Source organism: Lepus europaeus, chromosome 7, assembly GCF_033115175.1.
Source record: "Lepus europaeus isolate LE1 chromosome 7, mLepTim1.pri, whole genome shotgun sequence".
In the NCBI taxonomy this organism is placed as follows: domain Eukaryota; kingdom Metazoa; phylum Chordata; class Mammalia; order Lagomorpha; family Leporidae; genus Lepus; species Lepus europaeus.
The window spans coordinates 8,233,482-8,254,339 of record NC_084833.1 but is presented as its reverse complement, the minus strand read 5'-3'; the positions used below and the strand labels follow the sequence as shown (position 1 = coordinate 8,254,339).

At 44.4% G+C, this 20,858-nt stretch overlaps 2 pseudogenes; both read right to left on the bottom strand.

Moving 5' to 3' along the window:
* Positions 1–227: 227 nt before the first annotated feature.
* LOC133764142 (small ribosomal subunit protein uS10-like) lies at positions 228–908 on the bottom strand (annotated as a pseudogene).
* Positions 909–16,379: 15,471 nt separating this feature from the next.
* LOC133763253 (ornithine decarboxylase antizyme 2-like) lies at positions 16,380–16,948 on the bottom strand (annotated as a pseudogene).
* Between the last annotated feature and the right edge of the window lie 3,910 nt (positions 16,949–20,858).

Below are 20,858 nucleotides of genomic sequence, written 5' to 3'. Positions count from 1 at the left end.
GTAAACATTATAATGAACGGTGAATTGGAGAAAGCTTCCCTACTGAGTTGAGGGCCTGGACATGGAATGTGCGGAATCACTATTTTCATTCAACATTGAACTTGGGGTCCTAGCCACTATAGTTCAAGTTAAGTAATAAGAAATAAAATCCATAAACATTGGAATGCAAGAAATAGAATTTTCACTTTTTTAAAACAGCTGGTAGTCAACTTATTAAAACGGTTGGCTTAGGCATCCGCAAAGGTGATGTCAGCTTCTACTCCCAGCTCAGTGCTAATGGAAGTGATTTGCTTAACAATCTTGGGACTGTGAAAGTCAATGTGCCGCTTATGGGTTCTCTTCTGGAGTCAACCCCCATGTCTTAGAACCTTCACCACAAGGGGTTTTTCTGGTCCTGATTCACAGTGTCTTTTCCATTTTTTAAAAGATTTATTTATTTATACTTGAAAGACAGAGTTACACACAGAAAGAAGGAGAGGCAGAGAGAGAGAGAGAGAGAGAGAGAGAGAGGTCTTCCATCTACTGGCCGCAATGGCTGGAGCTGCACCAATCTGAAGCCAGGAGCCAGGAGCCAGGAGCCAGGAGTTTCTTCCAGGTCTCCCACACAGGTGCAGGGGCTCAAGGACTTGAGCCATCTTCTACTTCTTTCCCAGGCCATACCAGAGAGCTGGATCGCAAGTGGAGCAGCCAGGACTTGAACCAGCGCCCATATGGGATACTGGCACTGCAGGCAGCTGCTTTACCTGATATGCCACAGTGCCAGCCTGATTCACAGTGTCTTGGCAGGCATCCCAACTGGTTCATCCCTTCATGTTCAAATTATTCTCCAGGGATTTGACGTTGTGACTGGTCAGGGAGATCCTGAATCGGGGAATGGCTACCTCTAGTTCCATGGGCATCTTTCCAGTGTTTTTTTTTTTTTTAAGATTTTATTTATTTATTTGAGAGGTAGAGTTACAGAAAGTGAGAGAGAGAGAGATAGAAAGGTCTTCCTTCCATTAGTTCACTCTCCAGATGCCTGCAACAGCCGGAGCTGTGCCGAGCCGAAGCCAGGTGCTTTTTCCTAGTCTCTCCTGCGGGTGCAGGGGCCCAAGTACTTGGGCCATCTTCTACTGCTTTCCCAGGCCATAGCAGAGAGCTGGATTGGAGGAGGAGCAGCCGGGACTAGAACTGGTGCCCACAGGGGATGCCAGCATCGCAGGCGGAGGGTTAACCTACTGCGCCATGGCACCAGCCTCTCCAGTGTCTTTTTTTTTTTTGACAGGCAGAGTGGATAGTGAGAGAGAGAGAGAGACAGAGAGAAAGGTCTTCCTTTGCCGTTGGTTCACCCTCCAATGGCCGCCGCGGCCAGCTTGCTGTGGCCGGCGCACTGCGCTGATCCGAAGGCAGGAACCAGATACTTATCCTGGTCTCCCATGGGGTGCAGGGCCCAAGCACTTGGGCCATCCTCCACTGTACTCCCTGGCCACAGCAGAGAGCTCTCCTGGAAGAGGAGCAACCAGGACAGAATCCAGCGCCCTACCTGGGACTAGAACCTGGTGTGCCGGTGCCGCAAGGCGGAGGATTAGCCTATTGAGCCACGGCGCTGGCCTCCAGTGTCTTTAATAGCTGTGGCTGCCTAAGGCCTGCTGAAAACACTATGAGAGCATTTCAGGCATGGAAAGCCAAGACATAGTGGCAAAAACGGTTCTGCATGAAGGATCTCTGTGAGTGAGCTCCCAGTGGAAAGAAGGGGCCATCAAAGAAGGAGGTACTTTCCTTTGAAGAGAGGAGAGAACTTTCACTTTGCATATGGCCCTGTCTAAAAACTGATGGAGTTTGTGAACTCAAAAGGCTTCCATAGCCTTGGCAGCTCATGACAAGAGCCTCGGGTGATCACTGACGTCATAAATAACAGTGTCAGTTGTTAAATCAACAACAGGAGTCACTGTGCACTTGCTCCCCAAGCTGGACCTCTGCTAATGAGTTGTACTATGAGAATTAACGGTAAAAATTGTCTTCAAATTGTACTTTGTACTTTGTGTGTCTGTGTGGGTGCAATTAGTCGAAATTTCTCCTCAGTAAAGAGTTGGTCTTCTGTATATAAAGATAATTAAAAATGAATCTTAATGGGAAATAGAATGGGAGAGGGAGTGGGAGGTGGGATGGGAGTGGGGCTGGGAGGGTGGGAATGGGAGGAAGAAACACTATATCCCTAAAAGCTGTACATATGAAAATTTGTATTCATTAAATAAAAATCTTCAAAAAAAAAAAAAAAAGCCGTGGCTGTGGCATGGCTTCCCGACCAGCTCACGCCTCAGTGAGAGCCGTCAGCGGTGAGTCAGGAGCTGGAGCTGGCCAAAACACGCGTTGCACCAAGGGCTACTGTGTTTTCCTGCCTCAGAAACAAAATGTTCACATTTTTAGGCTCCTGAGAGTCCAAAAGTAAATCAGACCATTTAAATTAATAAGTCCAGTTAGCAATCTTGCTGGAGAAAGCGATTAAAAAGTCGTCCTTTGACATAAAAGCACCATGGCTTCCTCTCCTGGAAGACGAGTGGGCTGTGTCTGAGTCACTCGGGAGGAGACACTGGAAGGAAGACGCTGCGTTTCCGAGGGTAGGCAAGAGTTGTCAACGTGGGGGCCGGCGCTGCGGTGCAGTAGGCTAAGCCTCTGCCTGGGGTGCCAGCATCCCATGTGGACTGGGTTTGAGTCCTGGCTGCTCCTCTTCTGATCCAGCTCTCTGCTTATGGCCTGGGAAAACAGTGGAGGATGGCCCAAGTGCTTGGGCTCCTGCACACACATGGGAGACCAGGAGGAAGCTCCTGGCTTTGGATTGGCCTGGCTCTGGCCATAGCCACCGTTTGAGGAGTGAATGAGCAGATGGAAGACCTTTCTCTCTGTCTCTCCTTCTTTGTCTGTAGCTTTGCCCCTCAAATAAAAAAATAAGAAATCTTGGAAAAAAAATAAAAAAGGGGCTGGCGCTGTGGCACAGCGGGTTAAAGCCCTGGCCTGAAGCGCCGGCATCCCATATAGGCGCTGGTTCTAGTCCGAGCTGCTTCTCTTCCGATCCAGCTCTCTGCTATGGCCTAGGAAAGCAGTGGAAGATGGTCCGAGTCCTTGGGCCCCTGCACCCACATGGGAGACCTAGAAGAAGTTCCTGGCTCCTGCCTTCAGATCGGCGTGGCTCTGACCATTGCGGCCATCTGGGGAGTGAACCAGTGGATGGAAGACCTCTCTCTCTGTCTCTACCTCTCTGTGTAACTCTGTCTTTTGAATAAATAAAATAAATCTTAAAAAAAGAATAAGAATCGTTAATGCAACTTCTGCTTTGTTTCCTGGGATGGTTACCATCTGGTCTGTGAACCGTCCAATCTCAAGTAGCAGTTTTTTTTTTTTTATTTGACAGGTAGAGTTATAGACAGTGAGAGAGAGAGAGAGAGAGAGAGAGAGAGACAGAGAGAAAGGTTTTCCTTCCGTTGGTTCACTCCCAAAATGGCTGCAACGGCTGGCACTGTGCCAATCTGAAGCCAGGAGCCAGGTGCTTCTTCCTGGTCTCCCATATGGGTGCAGAGGTCCAAGCACCTGGGCCATCCTCCACTGCCCTCCTGGGCCACAGCAGAGAGCTGGACCGGAAGAGGGGCAACTGGGACTAGAACCATGTACCCATATGGGATGCCAGCGCCGCAGGTAGAGGATTAACCAAGTGAGCCACGGCACCAGCCCCCTCAAGCAGCAGGTTTTGAACGAAGACATCTGCAGGTGATTCCAGCCTCCAACCAATGAGTCACCCTCAAGTTTCAAGTCTTTCTGAGACCCCTTAAACCCTGGAGCAGAGATAAGTCACCTGCATTGCCCCCTGTCCCAGTTAGTGACCCAAGGAACTTGGGATCATGACACAAGGTTTGTTTTATGTCTCTCAGTGTTGGGATGGTTTGCTAGACTGCATGGTAACAAGACGAAGAAAATGAGCAGATTCTGAGCCCATGAAAGGCAGATAACAGAACAAGGATGCCCGCAAAGGGCAGGTGACTGGGGAGACGACTTAAAACCCAGGGCTTGGGGGTGGGGCGGGGGGCAGTAAACACATGGAAAGGTACTTGGTCTTGCCCTGTACTGAGAGAAAAGTGACTAAATCGACTCACAGCCCACAACAAGGCCTGCAGAGAAGCACCTAGAAACGGCCTTCTTCCTTGGCCTGGCTCTTCCCAGTGCCCCAGACCCCAGACAGCCAGCAGTGCTGGACGTGACTCTCCCAGGAAATGAAGCAGAAGTTGACAATTCTTACCTACCTTCAGAAATGACATAGAATCACTTCTAATGTGTTGTAAGGAGAGAAAATAATCTCTAGGTTTTAAAAATATACGCATACATACAAATATATATTATAATTAGAAACCCATGAACTTCTCAACCATAGTAGAGGTGCTTGGGGCTGAGATACCGAAGATAAGACTTTGGTTTGCTGCTATTTTTTTAATTTAAGGATTTATTTATTTGTTTGAGAGAGAGAGAGAGAGAGTTCTTCCTTCCACTAGTTCACTTCCAAGATGGCTGCAATAGCTGGGGCTAAGCTAGGCCAAAGCCACGAGTCAGGAGCTTCATCCGGGTCTTCCATGTGGGTGGCAGGGGCCCAAACACTTGGGCCATCTTTCGCTGTTTTTCCTAAGCCATTAGCAGGGAGCTAGATTGGTAGTGGAGCAGCCAGGACACAAACCGGTTGCTCATATGGAATGTGGGTGTTGCAGGCAGTGGCTTAACCCACTGTGCCACACCAGGCCCCTTAAAAATATTTCTACTTGAGATGCAAAGAAACAGGAGAAAGTGCATAGAGAGAGAGAGAGAGAGAGAGAGAGAGAGAGAGAGAGAGAGAGAAGGAGAGAGAGAGAGAGAGAATGTCACCTGCTGGTTCACGCCCCAAATGCCCATAAGAGCTAGTGGGGGTGAAGGTGGGTGCCAAGAACTCAGTCTAGTTCTCTGATGCAAGTGGCAGGGACACAATTCCTTGAGCCATTATCTACAGCTTCCCAGGTGCGAATCAGCAGGAATCTGGGAGAGGAGCCAGGACTGTCACCCAGGCACTCATCTGTGGGTCGTGGGTGTCCCAAGTGGTGTCATAACTGCTGTGCCAAGTGCCCACTTGGGATCTCCAGGTTTTGTGTGGATCTTGGGGACAAAGGTAGAACAGGGAACTGGACAGCTCTAGTGGGGAGAGAAGATAGTGACCTAGATGCACATATGGGAGCGGTGGATGTGGGGAGAAACGGTTGGCTCTCAGACCCTTGAAGGCAGAGCTAACATGATTTCCAGAGAGATGTGGTGTAAGGTGTGAGAGAAAGTGAAAATTCAAGGATGGCACACATGTTTTTGGTTTAAGCAACTTGTGTGGAGCTTCCCTTATAGACATGAGGATGAGTGTGGGAGAAGTAGGTATTGGAGTTTTGGGGTTGGCATTAGACATATTCAACTTAAAACAGCAAGTTAGGTAGATACTAAAATGTGCATATAAAAAAGATTTATTCATTTATTTTGAATGTCAGAGATACAGATAGAGAGAGATCTTCCATCCACTGATTCATTCCCCAGATGGCTACAATGGCCAGTGCTGGGCCAGGCCAAAGCCAGGAGGGAGTAGCCACATAGGTGGCAGAGTCCCAAACATTTGGGCCACCTCTAGCTGCTTTTCCGAGGTCATTAGCAGGGAGCTGGATTAGAAGTGGGGCAGCCAGAACACGAACTGGTGCCCATATGGGATGCCAGTGTTGCCAGCAGTGGCTTTACCTGCTATGCCACAATGCTGGTCCCTAAAGTGTACATTTTAATTGGTCTTTGGTTGTACACATTTGGAGGTTAGAAATTGATTCAGAATATGGGTATAAATTTTGAAGTCGTCAATGGAGAAATTCTTAAAATCATGAGAAAATCAGATTAAGAAGAAAGTTTGTCATTGTGAAGTACGTGGTACTACACAACCAGGTTGTTGTGCTCTTTATAATTCTTTTTGCCTAAAATGCTCTTCCCCCATGGTTTTGTTTATCACGTGAAGCTACATTCATCCTTCAACACTAAGTTTGCTCGTACACTAAGACCTTTTGTAATAAGTGCCATCTTCCATGGCCGGTGCCGTGGCTTAACAGGCTAATCCGCTGCCTTGCGGCGCCGGCACACCAGGTTCTAGTCCCGGTCAGGGCGCCGGATTCTATCCAGGTTGCCCCTCTTCCAGGCCAGCTCTCTGCTATGGCCCGGGAAGGCAGTGGAGGATGGCCCAAGTGCTTGGGCCCTGCACCCACATGGGAGACCAGGAGAAGCACCTGGCTCCTGGCTTCGGATCAGCACGATGTGCCGGATGCAGCGGCCACTGTAGGGTGAATCAACGGTAAAGGAAGACCTTTCTCTCTGTCTCTCTCTCTCTCACTATCCACTCTGCCCGTCCAAAAAAAAAAAAAAAAGTGCCATCTTCCTAGATAGCACTAAATATTTTCTTTTCAGCATTCCATGGCACATGGAACTTCCCCATACAATTGTGAAACCCACATGACTACTGTTTCTCTCTTACTGATGAGGGTAGGCTTAAGAACTTGTTGTACCCTCTTCTTCGTCTCTCAATAGTTTATTGAGATAGTTTGTATCAACCTGGGGCATTAAGCTGTCACATCAACCAAGTCATTCACTTACCACACCTTCCTTGGCATGCCTTGTCTTCATGTTCTCCAGTTTCTAAAGACTTAAAATCATTTGGGTCAGCAGTAAGACTGGCATTGAAGCAGACCTTCTGTTGCTCTGTGGGCCAGTTACTTTCTTTGATGTCTCTGTTCTTCAGTGTTGGACCTGTGGTCCTGGGCTGGGAATAGCACAATATTTCTATTTTTCTGGTTGGGTTCCTGCTAGGTCTGGCCAAAAGAGAGTTATTGGGAGTTCTGTCTGTGTGCTTTCCCCTGTCTGCTGAGGTTCTGTGAATGGTACCCTAGTTGGATCTTTTCACACAATAGCTGTCATTGTTAACCTCATGTTTGGAGATTTTCCAACACTTTCAGAACCAGTTTCATGGTCCACTGCTCTCTGCACTCCAGAGCTACCAGCACGTCGGGGCACCAGGGGTCAGTGACACCACTCTCTGAGGTCAGGTTCTAGGCCCCTAGCACCCTTCTTCATGCCCAGAGGCATCACCCCCCACCAGGAACAGTCTCCTGGGGTCTTTACCCTAAGTTTCCAGTTTCCATTTATTCCAGAGTCTTCCATTTGTCCTCTCAGCCATTGGGAGGTGGCAGCAGCTCCTTGAAGTTGTTTTTTTTTCCCTCTTTTTAACTTTCCAGTTGCTTATTAATAACCGTTTACTCAGTACTTCTTCTCTGGTCAACCAACAGGAATAGTTTCTGTCTCTCTGATTAGAACCTGAACAAGTATCAGAGATTTACACTGAAAACTGTACCTTCTTTGGTTTTAACTCAATGGTTTTCATAGATTTCAACATTAGAATAAAGTCCAACCAGGCAACTAATTGATCTTCCCCCCTGAATGGAAAATCCTGATGTTTTTCACATTTGTTTCTCTCTTTCTCTCTCTCTTAAATATAGTGTTTTTTTTTAAAAGATTTATTTGAAAGTCAGAGTTACACAGAGAGAGGAGAGGCAGAGAGACAGAGAGAGAGGTCTTCCATCTGATGGTTCACTCCCAAATTAGCTGCAATGGCAAGAACTGTGCCGATCTGAAGCCAGGAGCCAGGAGCTTCTTCCAGGTCTCCCACGTGGGTGCAGGGGCCCAAGGACTTGGGCCATCTTCCACTGCTTTCCCAGGCCATAGCAGAGAGCTGGATAGGAAGTGCAGCTGGGACTCAAAGTGGTGCCCATATGGGATGCCAGCGCTTCAGACCAGGGTGTTAACCCACTGCGCCACAGTGCTGGCCTCTTCAATTTAGTTTTTATAGTATACATTTAAGGTGCACAACTTGACGATTTGAGACTCATAAACACAGTGAAAGGACATATCAAGCAAATTAACACATCCATCACTTTCAGTAGTTACCATTTTTTTTTTTGTGGCGAGAGCACCTAAAACCTATACTTTTAGTAGATTTTCAGTATTAAACACAATATAATTAACTACAGTCCTCATGCTAACTATTGGATCTCTAGACTTATTCATCCTACATAACTGAAATTTTGTCTCCTTAGACCCACTTCACCCCATTCCCACCCCCTCCTTGTCCCTTGTAACTACCTGTCTGAATTCTGATATATATATATATATACACACACACAATCACATATACATACACACACATATATATACACACTCAGATATACACACACATTAAAAATATTCACATATACACACAGATATACACACACTCACATACACACATACACATATATATACATACATTCACATATACACACTCACATACAAACACAGTCATATACACATATATACACACAAATATACACACTCACAAATATACACACTCACATATATACACACATTCAGATATAAACACATTCACATATAAACACACTCACATGCACACATACACATATATACATAAATTCACACATATACACACATTCAGATATACACACACTCACATATAAACACACTCATACACACATATGCATATATACATAAATTCACATATACATACATATCTATACACACACATACACACATAAACACATATATATGTATACATACACTCACATTTACACACATATACACACTCACATATAAACATACATACACGTATGTACACACACACTCAGATATATACACACTCACATACACACATACACATGTACATACATTCACATATACACACATATACACACTCACATATACACACACATATATACACACATTCAGATATACACACACTCACATATAAAGACATTCACATACACACATACACATATATACATAAGTTCACATACACACACATATATATACACACATACACACATATATATATACATACACTCACATTTACACACATATACACACTCACATATATACACACACACTCAGATATATACACACTCATATATACACACATTCAGATATACACACACTCACATATAAAGACATTCACATACACACATACACATATATACATAAATTCACATATACACACATATATACACACACATACACACACATATATATACATACACTCACATTTACACACATATACACTCACATATATACACACACACTCACATATACACACACATATACACACACTCGCGTACACACATACGTATTTGACTTTTAAAAAGATTCTACTTGCAAATAGCTTATGGTATGAAAATATCCAAGGTAGATGAATTTTAGAGGGTTGTAAGATCATAAGTCATTTTATAATGTCAAAAGATCCATAGAAAATATTCATAATAGTTAAGATTGTCTGACCTTTCAGTTAGTCACATCAAATTCTAAGCATGAACATGAAAACCAGCTCATGACTGACATATTATGAAAAAAAAATAAAGAACATGGTCACACATCAAAAAAGCCTAAATTATATATACTCCCATTCTGCATGTTGTCTTTTTACTCTGTTGATTTGTTCCTGTGCTGTGCAGCAGCTTTTTAAGTTTGATATAGTTCTTCACGCCCAGAGGCACATTTATTTTTGCTTTCATTGTCTGAGCTTTTTTATTTAAAGATTTATTTTATTTATTTGAAAGACAGAGTTACAGAGAGAGAGAGAGAGAGAGAGAGAGAGAGAGAGAGAGAGAGGTCTTCCTTCTGCTGGTAAACCCCCTAAATGACTGCAATGGCCAGAGCTGAGCTGATCTGAAGTCAGGAGCCAGGAGCTTCTTTCCAGTCTCCCACATGGGTGCAGGGGCCCAAGGACTTGAGCCGTCTTCCACTGCTTTCCCAGGCCATAGCAGAGAGCTGGATCAGAAGAGGAGCAGCCTGGACTTGAACTGGTGCCCAAATGGGATGCTGGCACTGCAGGCTGGGGCTTTAACTGGCTGTGCCACAGTACTGGCACACTGAGCTTTTCTTCCGATATCCAAAAGATCATTGCCAAGGAAATATCAAGAAAGCTTCCCCTTGTATTCTCTTCCAGGGTTTTTACAATTTCAGGTCTTACGTTTATGTCTTTAATTTGTATTATGTTGGGGCAAGATAAGTATCTGGTTTAATTCTGTTGCATGTGGATATACAATTTTCCCAGCACCAATTATTCAAGAGACTGTCGTTTCCTAATTGTGTTTTCTTGGCAACCTTGTCTAAATTAGTTTACTGTATACAGTCAGGTTTGTTCCTATGTTCCCTGACCTATGTCATTGTTCTACTTATCTGTTTTTATAGTTTTTATATCTGTAGCTTTGTAATATAGTTTGAAATCAGAGAAGATGATGTTTCTACCTTTTTCTTAATATTGTCCTGACTATTTGAGGTCTTCCATTAACTTTTTTTTTTTGTATTTCTGTGAAAAATGTCATTGAAATTTTGACAGAGATTGCGTTTGACTTATATATTGTTTTGGGTTGTATGGATGTTTTAATGATACTGGTTCTTCAATCAATGAACATGATCTTTCCATTTAGTTTTATTTTCTTCAATTTCTTTTCAAGCATGCTGTATAATTTTTGGTGCACAGTTTTTTCACTGTTTTAGTGAAATTTGTCCCAAAGTGTTTTAATATTTTGGTGCTATCAATGCTATCATAAAAGGAAATAAAGAAAAACAGGCATATTTATGGTAACCTCACATTTAACTCTTAATTTCTTTTTAGAAATGATTTGATTCAACAAGCGCAGTTTACAATCTGGAGGGATAATTTCTGTTGCTGGCAGGAACTGACATTCACAGAACAGGTCTGCAAGTCGATTTGTTAGCACAGCTAATTAGTTTTGCTGAAGAATTATCTCTGTGACTTCATTGAAAAAGTGGTTTCCTGATCTTGCAGGGCCTGCTAAAATGTTCTGCAGAAGTGGTGTAATAGAGAACACTGAAGAGAAAGTGGAGTTAGCATCAACACTTCCATAGCGAGAAACAGCATATTAATCTTTTAAAAAATATCTCCATAAAGTAATTCTGTCTGCAATTAGGGACCATCTGTTCAGCCTTGATGGCTTTTGATGAGTTCTTGGACAGGGCTGAAAGAATGGAGAGTTTCCCAGCCCTCAGATACTTTTCTTTCTTATGTCCACTGGGACAGAGAGATTACATCAGCTGCAAGGAGACTTCACTGACCAGCAGCCTCCCTGGCCATCAGTGCTGGTCCCAATGCACAACAATGACCCTGACTGTGACACTGAGATATTCCGTCTAGACATCCTCTCCAGAGTTCCCATCCCCTTGGTCCAAAACCTGAAGCCAGAGACAGTCACTGCTTCCTCCTCCCTCACTGGCATTTCCTTCATTGAAAGGCGACTTATCCAACAGAATGACCCAGCCACCGTCTGAATGAGCAAAGCTCCATAGCCTGAAATGCTTTGGCCAATGTAAGGAGCCCCAGTTACATTTCTGAGTTAAGCTTTGAGTGTTTTCACAGCAGATGGTTCTTACTCAGGGCTTTAGTTCCTGCTGTTTATTGTACTTAGAATTTCCTTTTATGAAAACGAGTGAGCTAATATTATTAGCTATTGGTTATATTATTAGAATGAACAAATATCCTTCCTCATTCTATTTTAAAATACTACTTATTGTGTTAGTCAGCTTTTTGTTACTATAATAAAATACCCGAGGAAACTAAATTTATAAAGAGAAAAGGTTTATTTAGCCCACGGTTTTTGAGGTTCAAGTCCAAGACCATGCAGCCTCATTGGTCGGACATCTGGTGAGGGTGGTGGCTGGCAATGGTGGAGCAAGGTCACATGGCGAGCCAGGAAGCAGAGAGGGCAGACCCAAGCTGAGGTATTTGCAGCAACCCTCTAGTGAGAATTGCCTTCCAGAGGATGCTCCTAATGACCTAAGGACCTCCCAGGGGTTCCACAACCTCCTAAGTAATGCCACCCTGGGCCCAAGCCTTTGACACATGGCTTTTGGGGGACAGTCAACATCTAAACTAATATCCAGATCATAATAGTTGAATGTTGTGCAGCTAGTACTTACCCTGCTGCCAGGGCTTCTGGAGTAAACGTTTGTCTATGAACTCTGCAATTACAGCACTTTACACCTAATGGTAAAGACAGACAGTGGCTTAAATAAATCCGATGATGTGTGAAGAGTGTTATTCTAGGCCACTTGTTCTCCACCTTGGCTGCATATTACAATTACCCAGGGAGATATAAAAAATTTCTGATGCTCAGGCCACTGCTCAACCCAACTCAGTTGGATTCTCTTGGGGAGAGAACCAGGAAACAGCATTCAAAAATGTTTCCCAGCTCTTTTCAATGTAAAACCAGGGTTAAGAAGCACTGTGCCTATGGAATCATCTTGCATAGCCAGGGCCACAATTTAAAATGCTGCTTGTAAGAGGTTCTTAGAGAAAGTTTCTTTCTGTAGTCTAAAGTTTTGATAGTTTTTGTTTGACACATGATTTTTTTTCCCTAAAAATTTACTTATTTATTTAGAAATCAGAGAGAGAGAGAGAGAGAGAGAGAGATATCTTCCATTCACTTGTTCACTCCCTAAATGACTGCAACAGCTAGGCCTGGGCCAGCCCAAAGCTAGGAGCCAGGAACTCTACTCTCGTCTCCACATGGGTGGCAGGGTCCCAAGCACTTGGGCTATCTCTTGTTGCTTTCCCAGGTGCATTCGCAGGAAGCTGGATCAAAAGTGGAGCAGCCAAAATTCAAACCAGCACTCTGATACGGGATGCTATAGTTGCAATCAGTGGTTTAACCTGCTGCGCCACAACAATGGTTCTGATACGTGACATCTTTACACGCTTATGGGGTACAATGTGATGTTTTGATTCATGTATACTCTGGGTAATGAATTAGCATATCTATCACCTTAAATTTTTTTTATTGTGAGTATATGCAAATCCTCTCTTCTAACTTTTAAAATAATTTTTCATTTCCTTATTTTTATTTTATTTGAAGGTCAAAGACACATACATGCACATACACACACAGAGGGAAGGAGGGATGGAAGGAGATATCTTCCATTTACTGGTTCTTTCTTCAAATGTCTGTAACAACCAGGATCAAGAGCCTAGAACTTAATACAGGACTCCTATGAGGGTTGCAGGGTACTATGTACTTGAGTCAGTACTTCTGCCTCCTAGGATGTCACCAAATGAGTTTTTTTTTTTAATATTTTATTTATTTGAGAGGTAGAGTTACAGACAGTGAGAGGAAGAGACAGAGAGAAAGGTTTTTCCTTCCGTTGGTTCACTCCCCAGTTGGCTGCAATGGCCGGAGCTGCGCGGATCCAAAGCCTGGAGACGGGACTACAACTGGTGTCCATATGGGATGCCGGCACTGCCGGCAGAGGATTAACCTACTGCGCCATAGGTGCTGACCCCACAAAATGAGTTTTAAACTAGGATGAGGGGCTGGTGCTGTGGCGTAGTGGGTGATGCTGCTGCCTGCAATGCCAACATCCCATATGGGTGCCGGTTCAAGTCCTGGTTACTCTTCTTTTGATCCAACTCTCTGCTATGACCTGATATAGCAGTAGAAGATGGCCCAAGTCCTTGGGCCCCTGCACCCATGTGGGAGAGCCGGAGGAGGCTCCTGGTCCTGGCTTTGGATCAGTGCAGCTCTGGCATTACAACCATCTGGGGAGTAAACCAGTGGATAGAAGACTTCCTCTGCCTCTCTGTAACTCTGCCTTTCTTTTCTTTTCTTTTCTTTTTTTTTTTTTTTGACAGGCAGAGTTAGACAGGGGGAGAGAGAGAGAGAGAGAGAGAGAGAGAGAAAGAGAAAGGTCTTCCTTTTTCCGTTGGTTTACCCCCCAAGTGGCCGCTATGGCCGGCACGCTGTGCCTATCTGAAGCCAGGAGCCAGGTGCTTCCTCCTGGTCTCCCATGCGGGTGCAGGGCCCAAGCACTTGGGCCATCCTCTACTGCACTCCTGGGCCACAGCAGAAAGCTGGACTGGAAGAGGAGCAACCAGGACAGAAACGGCGCCCCAACCAGGACTAGAACCCGGGGTGCCGGTGCCGCAGGCGGAGGATTAGCCTAGTGAGCCACGGTGCCAGCCCCTGCCTTTCAAATAAATAAATAAATCTTTAAAAAAATAAACTTAGATGAAATAGTGTATGCTGCTTTTCTTCTCTTATAATGAGACCTAGTATGTGAGTCTCAGAACCCAAGACTAATTAATATTTTAATGGTTGGGTCACTGCTGAGAGACTTCATAACGTGGCTGGCTCTCAGACCGGTAGATGTCAACTATCTTTTGTGGGTCATTTATCCACTTACGTACTTACCTCAATAGCTTGAGAAGAATTGGAATTAGTTCTTTAAATGTCTGGTAGAAGTCAGCAGTGAAACCTTCAGTCCTGTGCTTGTCTTTGTTGGGAGGGTCTTTATTACTGATTTAATATCCATCTTGATTATTGGTCTGTTTAGGTTTTCTGTATCTTCATGGCTCATTTTTTGTAGGTTGTGTTGTTATGGACAAAGACCATAGAAAACAAAGGGCACTTGAGGCTTCAGGAGGAAAGGGACACAGTTTACTTTTGCATGAACCAGTTTCTAAAGCCAGTATTGGTTTGCTTAGACCAACCTGGCCATTTGTTAAAAGTGGGAGGGAGTCTGTAACAGTATGTGTCCAGGAATCTATCCATTTCTGCTAGGTTTCCTGATTTGTTGGCATACAGCTCTTTGTAAAGTCTGTGATGAAGGAAATGGAAGGACAAAAATTGCTGGTTTGGTTGATTGATTTATGCTGTAGATATCTGTTGAATATTACACTGAACCTCATAAAGATGTATAGGTATTTTTTAATCCAAAATTTAAAAAAATCATAGATGATAGATACAGATAGATAGACATAGGGATGATAGATAGATAGATAGATAGATAGATAGATACATAGATAGACAGACCAGTAGTGATAGTTCCCTGTTATCAATACTATAGATAAGTGTACAGAGAAGGTGATGTGAAGGGGAAGATGGAAAAGATATATAAGGCAGACAGGAGAATTCTTACTGCTAAAAAAGGAAAAAACAGTAAAAACAGAAAAGGGCAGGCCACTCCAACACCCCCAGGACTCAGGCACTACTCAGAATCTGGTTGGGAGGAAGTTATCAAAATACTCAGCCAGCCCAAGGTATCCAGTCCCTAACAGCACTTCTCAGGCCCTCAGTTGTTATTCTTCCTCCCCTCTGCTCTCTCTGATCTTGGGAAGGAGACCTTGGGGCCTGGGCCAAAGGAGCAAGAACTCCTGGTGATGACTTAAGAATTAGAATTTGGCTTGTGTTTTTTAAGCTTCAGGCACTCCCAAAAAAACTCCAATGGTGGCCGTTAACTTCATGCCCCTACTTAAAATTCACTGATAACGTTAAATGGATTAAATCAGTTTAACCACGTGCCAGAATAACACCAAGATATAAAGAAGGAGAGGTCAGATCCACTTACTCCAGGCCAGACACAAATGCACACAGAGAAGCCCAGGCAGGGTGCCAGAAAACAGAAAACAACTCCAGGTTATTGCCCAGGGAAGGAAAAACCTGTCCTCAGGATGCCTTGGCAGTTAAAAGAAGCGAAGAAAGAAAATACATAGGTCTTAGAAACCAAAAAACAAAAGTGCAACAGCAGGGAAACCTGAGCCTGACAGTGCTACCCACCAGCACCACACAACCTTCCCCCTGGGCCCAGACAGCACCTCCCTGTCTAGGCGATGTGCTTCCCTAGGCTAGATACTGCACATCATTCAGCGTGATTTAAAAAGCTTCTCATTCCAGTTCATACACATCTTCATTTTCTTTCTTTCTTTTTTTTGAAAGGCAGAGTGGACAGTGAGAGAGAGACAGGGAGAAAGGTCTTCCTTTACCGTTGGTTCACCTTCCAATGGCTGCCGCGGCCAGTGCGCTGTGGCTGGTGTACTGTGCTGATCCGAAGCCAGGAGCCAGGTGCTTCTCCTGGTCTCCCATGGGGTGCAGGGCCCAAGCACTTGGGCCATCCTCCACTGCACTCCCTGGCCACAGCAGAGAGCTGGCCTGGAAGAGGGGCAACCGGGACAGAATCCGGCGCCCCAACCAGGACTAGAACCCGGTGTGCCAGTGCCGCAGGTGGAGGATTAGCCTATTGAGCCATGGCATTGGCCCACATCTTCATTTTCTATTGGTGATTACATGTGAATAATATATTTATACTGTTCTTTATGGAAAGCAATGTTAACGAGTCAACTCTAAGAACACAATAGGCAACCCTAACCCTGAGAACCCTCGGCATCTTTCCTGGCAGTAAGCAGCCTTCTCTTGTGTCCCAGGGCTGTCTAACTTCCTCTCTTCCCCAACTGTGGTTTTTGGGCAAAGCATCCTTTATGACCATTAGTCTTCACTGGACAAATTCTGGTCCTGGTGTAAACCGTGAACAGCCAATCTGGCCAAGAAGAGACAAAGGGTGACCTGGATGTACAATCTCAAAGCCCAAGAAGCTGAAGGTCTCCAGGAGTACAGTTCTTTCTTCCTGGTCCTCCCTGAAGCAGAGGAAGACATAGTTTATTTTCACCTTCTCTGCAGCAAAGTCAAGCCATGTTAGCAGTCCTCCCTTGCTGCCATCAGCTTCTACTCCATCTGGGAGTTCTACAAATAGCCTCTGGTGAACAGGATTGCATCCCAGAAGACATTCGCTTTGCTGACCTTATACCAGCAGTGGATAATGGGAGAGTTTCCATTGTTCACAGGGAGGTCCTGGGTCGTAGTGAGCTTCTCATATAGTAGAGCTCAGAGAGAAAGATTCCTGCATCCCCTCACCAACTGAGGATATCCCACAGTAGGTGACAGCTATCTGGGCAACACAAAGGCCCTGGAACAATGTGCCTGCAGCACTGGAGCTGGGGACCGTTACTCAAAGGCAAAATACTACTGTCCTTGGTGTTTATTGTGTTGGAGTGCATTTCCTCAATATCTAATTTGTTTAAGCTTTTACATATTTTATTGAATGCTTTTTTGCATCTATTGATATGATCATATGATTTTACCCTTCAGTCTGTTCATGTGAGTCATTATGTTTGTTGATTTGTGTATATTGAACCATCTCTGCATACCTAGAATAAATTCCACTTTATCAAGGTGATAGGCTCTTGGATTCCTTGTGCTAGTATTTTGTTAAGTATTTTAGCAACTATAAGCATCAGGAAAGCTTGTCAGAAGTTTCCCTTTTTCTTTTGTTGTATCCATGTCTGCTCTGGTTTGGAGATCAAGATCTCATAGAATGAGTTCTGAGCTTTTTTCTGGAGTAGTTTGAGAAGATTGATATCAGTTTGATAGGATTAATCAATGAAGTTATCTGGTCCTGGGCTTTCCTTGCTGAGAAACATTTTATTGGTGATTCTATCTTATTACTCATTATTGATCTGTTAAGGTTGCTATGTCTTTGTGATTCAGTTTTGGTAAGTTGTAATATGTATCCAGAAGTTTATCCGATTCTTCTAGGCTTTCCAGTTTATTGGCATCTAGTTGTTCATGATGGTGCCTAATGATTCTTTTTTTTTTTTGACAGGCAGAGTTATTCAGTGAGAGAGAGAGAGAGAGAGAGACAGAGAGAAAGGTCTTCCTTTTTCTGTTGGTTCACCACCCAAGTGGCTGCTACTGCCGGCGCGTTGCGCCGATCTGAAACCAGGAGCCAGGTGCTTCTCCTGGTCTCCCATGGGGTGCAGGGCCCAAGCACTTGGGCCATCCTCCACTGCACTCCCGGGCCATAGCAGAGAGCTGGAGTGGAAGAGGAGCAACCGGGACAGAATCCGGCACCCCGACCGGGATTAGAATCTGGGTTGCCAGTGCCGCAGGCGGAGGATTAGCCAAGTGAGCTGCGGCGCCAGCCCTAATGATTCTTTGTATTTCTGCAGCATAAGTTTTTATCTTCTCTTTCACCTCTGGTTTTATTGATTTGAATATTCAATTTTATTAGCCTATCTAAAAATTATTGTTTTTATTTTTCTTATCACAGAGCCAATTCTCCATTTCATTAGTGTTGAGGTGGATTCATTCTGAGAGAAGCACGGTGGGGACAAGAGGCACTGAGTCACCACACAGACCCCAGGAGTTGGGTGAAAGTGGGCCACAGGTGAGCAGCCCGCAGACTCATTTATTTCAGTTGGTATAGCAGCTTAAATAGCCAAGGCAGCCAATCTGGTCAAGGAGCGGTTTATGCCCTAACCAATCACAGCCTGTTGCCACACAGTACCCAAAGCTATCCTATCACAGCCTGTTGCCAGTCAGGCTCTGTTGCCATCTGGTTTCCAAAGCCATCCAATCATAGCCTGTTGTAGGGCACGTTCCGTTGCCAGGTGGGTTTTGAAGTCTTTCCTGAGTAACTGATATTCGCTTGCCAGAGGCCGTCTTGGCATGGCCTTCTCATTCCACCACACATTAGTTGTTTTTTTATTTCATTTATTTCTGCTGTTTTTATTATTTATTTCCTTCTATGAATATTGGGCTTGTTCTTGTGTTTCCAGGTCCCTGAGATGCATTGTTCAGCTATTTTTCTGATATCTTTCCATTTTTTTGATGTAAGATTTCTGTTGAAAAATATCTCTTGTCAATAAAATGAAGTTCCCTTAAAATTGAGCTGGCAGTTTTCTTTTATAGATTGTAGAATTCTCTCTTTGTGCTGTATTTTGAGAGTTTGACTATAATGTGTCATGGTAAGATTCCTTTCTGATCATGTCTGTTTGGGGTCTTGTGGCTTCTTATGCTTTAATGTCTTTATATTTCTTCAAATTTTAGAATTTTTCAATTATTATTTCACTGAGTAGGTTTTCTAAGTCCCTCCTCTTTTCCAAAACTCAAATATTGGTTTGCTTAGTGATATTCCAAAGATCATGGAGGCTGTCTTCATTTCTATTTATTTATTTTCTTTTACTTACTTGTCTAAGGTGTTATGAAAGACCTGAGTTTAGGTTCAGAGTTTTTTGTTTTTTTTCAATCTTCTGTTTGAACTAGCCTATTGTTGAAATCTTCAACTATATTTTTTATTGGACTATTTGTGTTTGTATATCTAATATTTGATTCTTTCATTAAAATCTCTATTTGTTGAATTTCCCATTCTTGTCATATATTGACTCCCTAATTTAAAAAATGATCTACTTGGGACTGGTGCTGTGGTGTTGAAATCAGATATGACCCCCCTAAAATTTACACACTGATGTGGCCCCTTAAATTCCCCAGAAGTGCTATCTGGGGTGCCACATGTGCTACCAGAATTTGGGGTGCCATATGATTTCACCATGGACTTATTACTAAATTCCCAGTATTAATAAGCCCGGGAGGGTTCTTGCCTAATATTTAGAGAAGAATTCTAAATACTGGCACAGATGAATGAGGCAGCATGGTACATTTTTAGCTTTTACTTAGTGCGAAAGGTGCATAGGAGAATGAGAGCTTTACTTAAGAGAGAGAAGTAAATAGGGGTTCATACTGAGCACCATGAACCAGCCACATGGAAGAGCATCTAGGCCAGGAAGCCTAGAGCACATGGCCCGAAGCCCCTGCACCCTGGAGGTGCAGGGCTACAGCAAGCCCCCTCCTGGCAAGAGGCGAGGGAAGAAGAGAAGGGCGGACTCACTGTGTCCTAGGCTTTTAACCCACTTCCAAAGGGGAGTGGTTCATTACCCTGATTGGCTGGTCTGCGCCCAGGTGTGGCCAGGATGAGGTCACACAGGGGCGTGGTGAAGGCGTGGTCTTCCAGCTCACAAACCTAATCAATTTTAACCTGTATGCCTGCCTACTTCAATGTAGTGGGTAAAGCTGTCACTTGTGGCACTGGCATCCCATATGGGCACCAGTTCAAATACTGGCTGCTCTACTTCTGATCTAGTTCCTTGCTAATGTGCCTTGTGAAGTAGTGGAGGATGGTCCACCCCCAAAATGGCACTGCGTGAATGAACTCTGAACTCTCCCTCAATTGTGGTCTTCTCAGGTTGTGGAGAAATGACTTGGCTAGTTTAAAAGGTCTTTTCCTCTGGTTTTAGGATCTTGAGTGGGCCTTCATCATTCTAGCAGCATAGAGAACTCCATGTGTAGGAGTTGGAGTCTTCTGTACTCTGGCTGCTTGCTTGCCTGCTATGCTCCCCTGAAATTTATGACCTCCTGCCCCCCACCAGCTCCCCTGGGATTTATGGCCTGATGCTTCCCGCCAGTGCCTCCCCGTGCCATCTCCTTTGTGTGGCCTTCCCGCCACATAACATATATAGTCTTTATGTTTAAATGAACCAATGAACATGTTAGGTCCCAATACCTTGCGATAAAGAGAATAGGAAGGTGACCTACATAGGAGATGACCTGCACCCTTGTAAGTGTGAGGCTATAAAAACCTCTCTTATGCCAACGAAGGGGCCTTTAGTCTGTGCGCTGCTAAATGGCTGTGCGCGGGTAGGGGGTCCCAGCTGTCGGACCCTCGCCAGCAAGGGTCCAATGCAGTCACGACACGGTCACTGTTTCTCGGTTCTCAAGGAACTTTTGCTTGTGGGGGCAGAAGGAAAGAGTGGGGGGGAGAGAAGAAAAGAGAAGGAGGAGCTCCAAGCCCAATTCCCAATGTCCCTTTATAGGGACAGGTCGAAAGTTCATCTGTTTCACCTGTTCTTCCTAGTTGTTTATGCAGAGTCCATTCTGTTTCATCTGTTTCACCTGGCTGTTTTCGTGGGCCTTGTGGTCGACCGATTGCTGCAAGCTATGCAGATGAGGAGGTTCTCACAGGTGGCCAGCCTGCGGTTCCCCACGCCAGCCAGCTGGTAACACATAAACCTCTGCTTTTGCATCTGGACTGTGCCTCGTGCATTCATTGGGAAATTCGGACACAACAAGTGA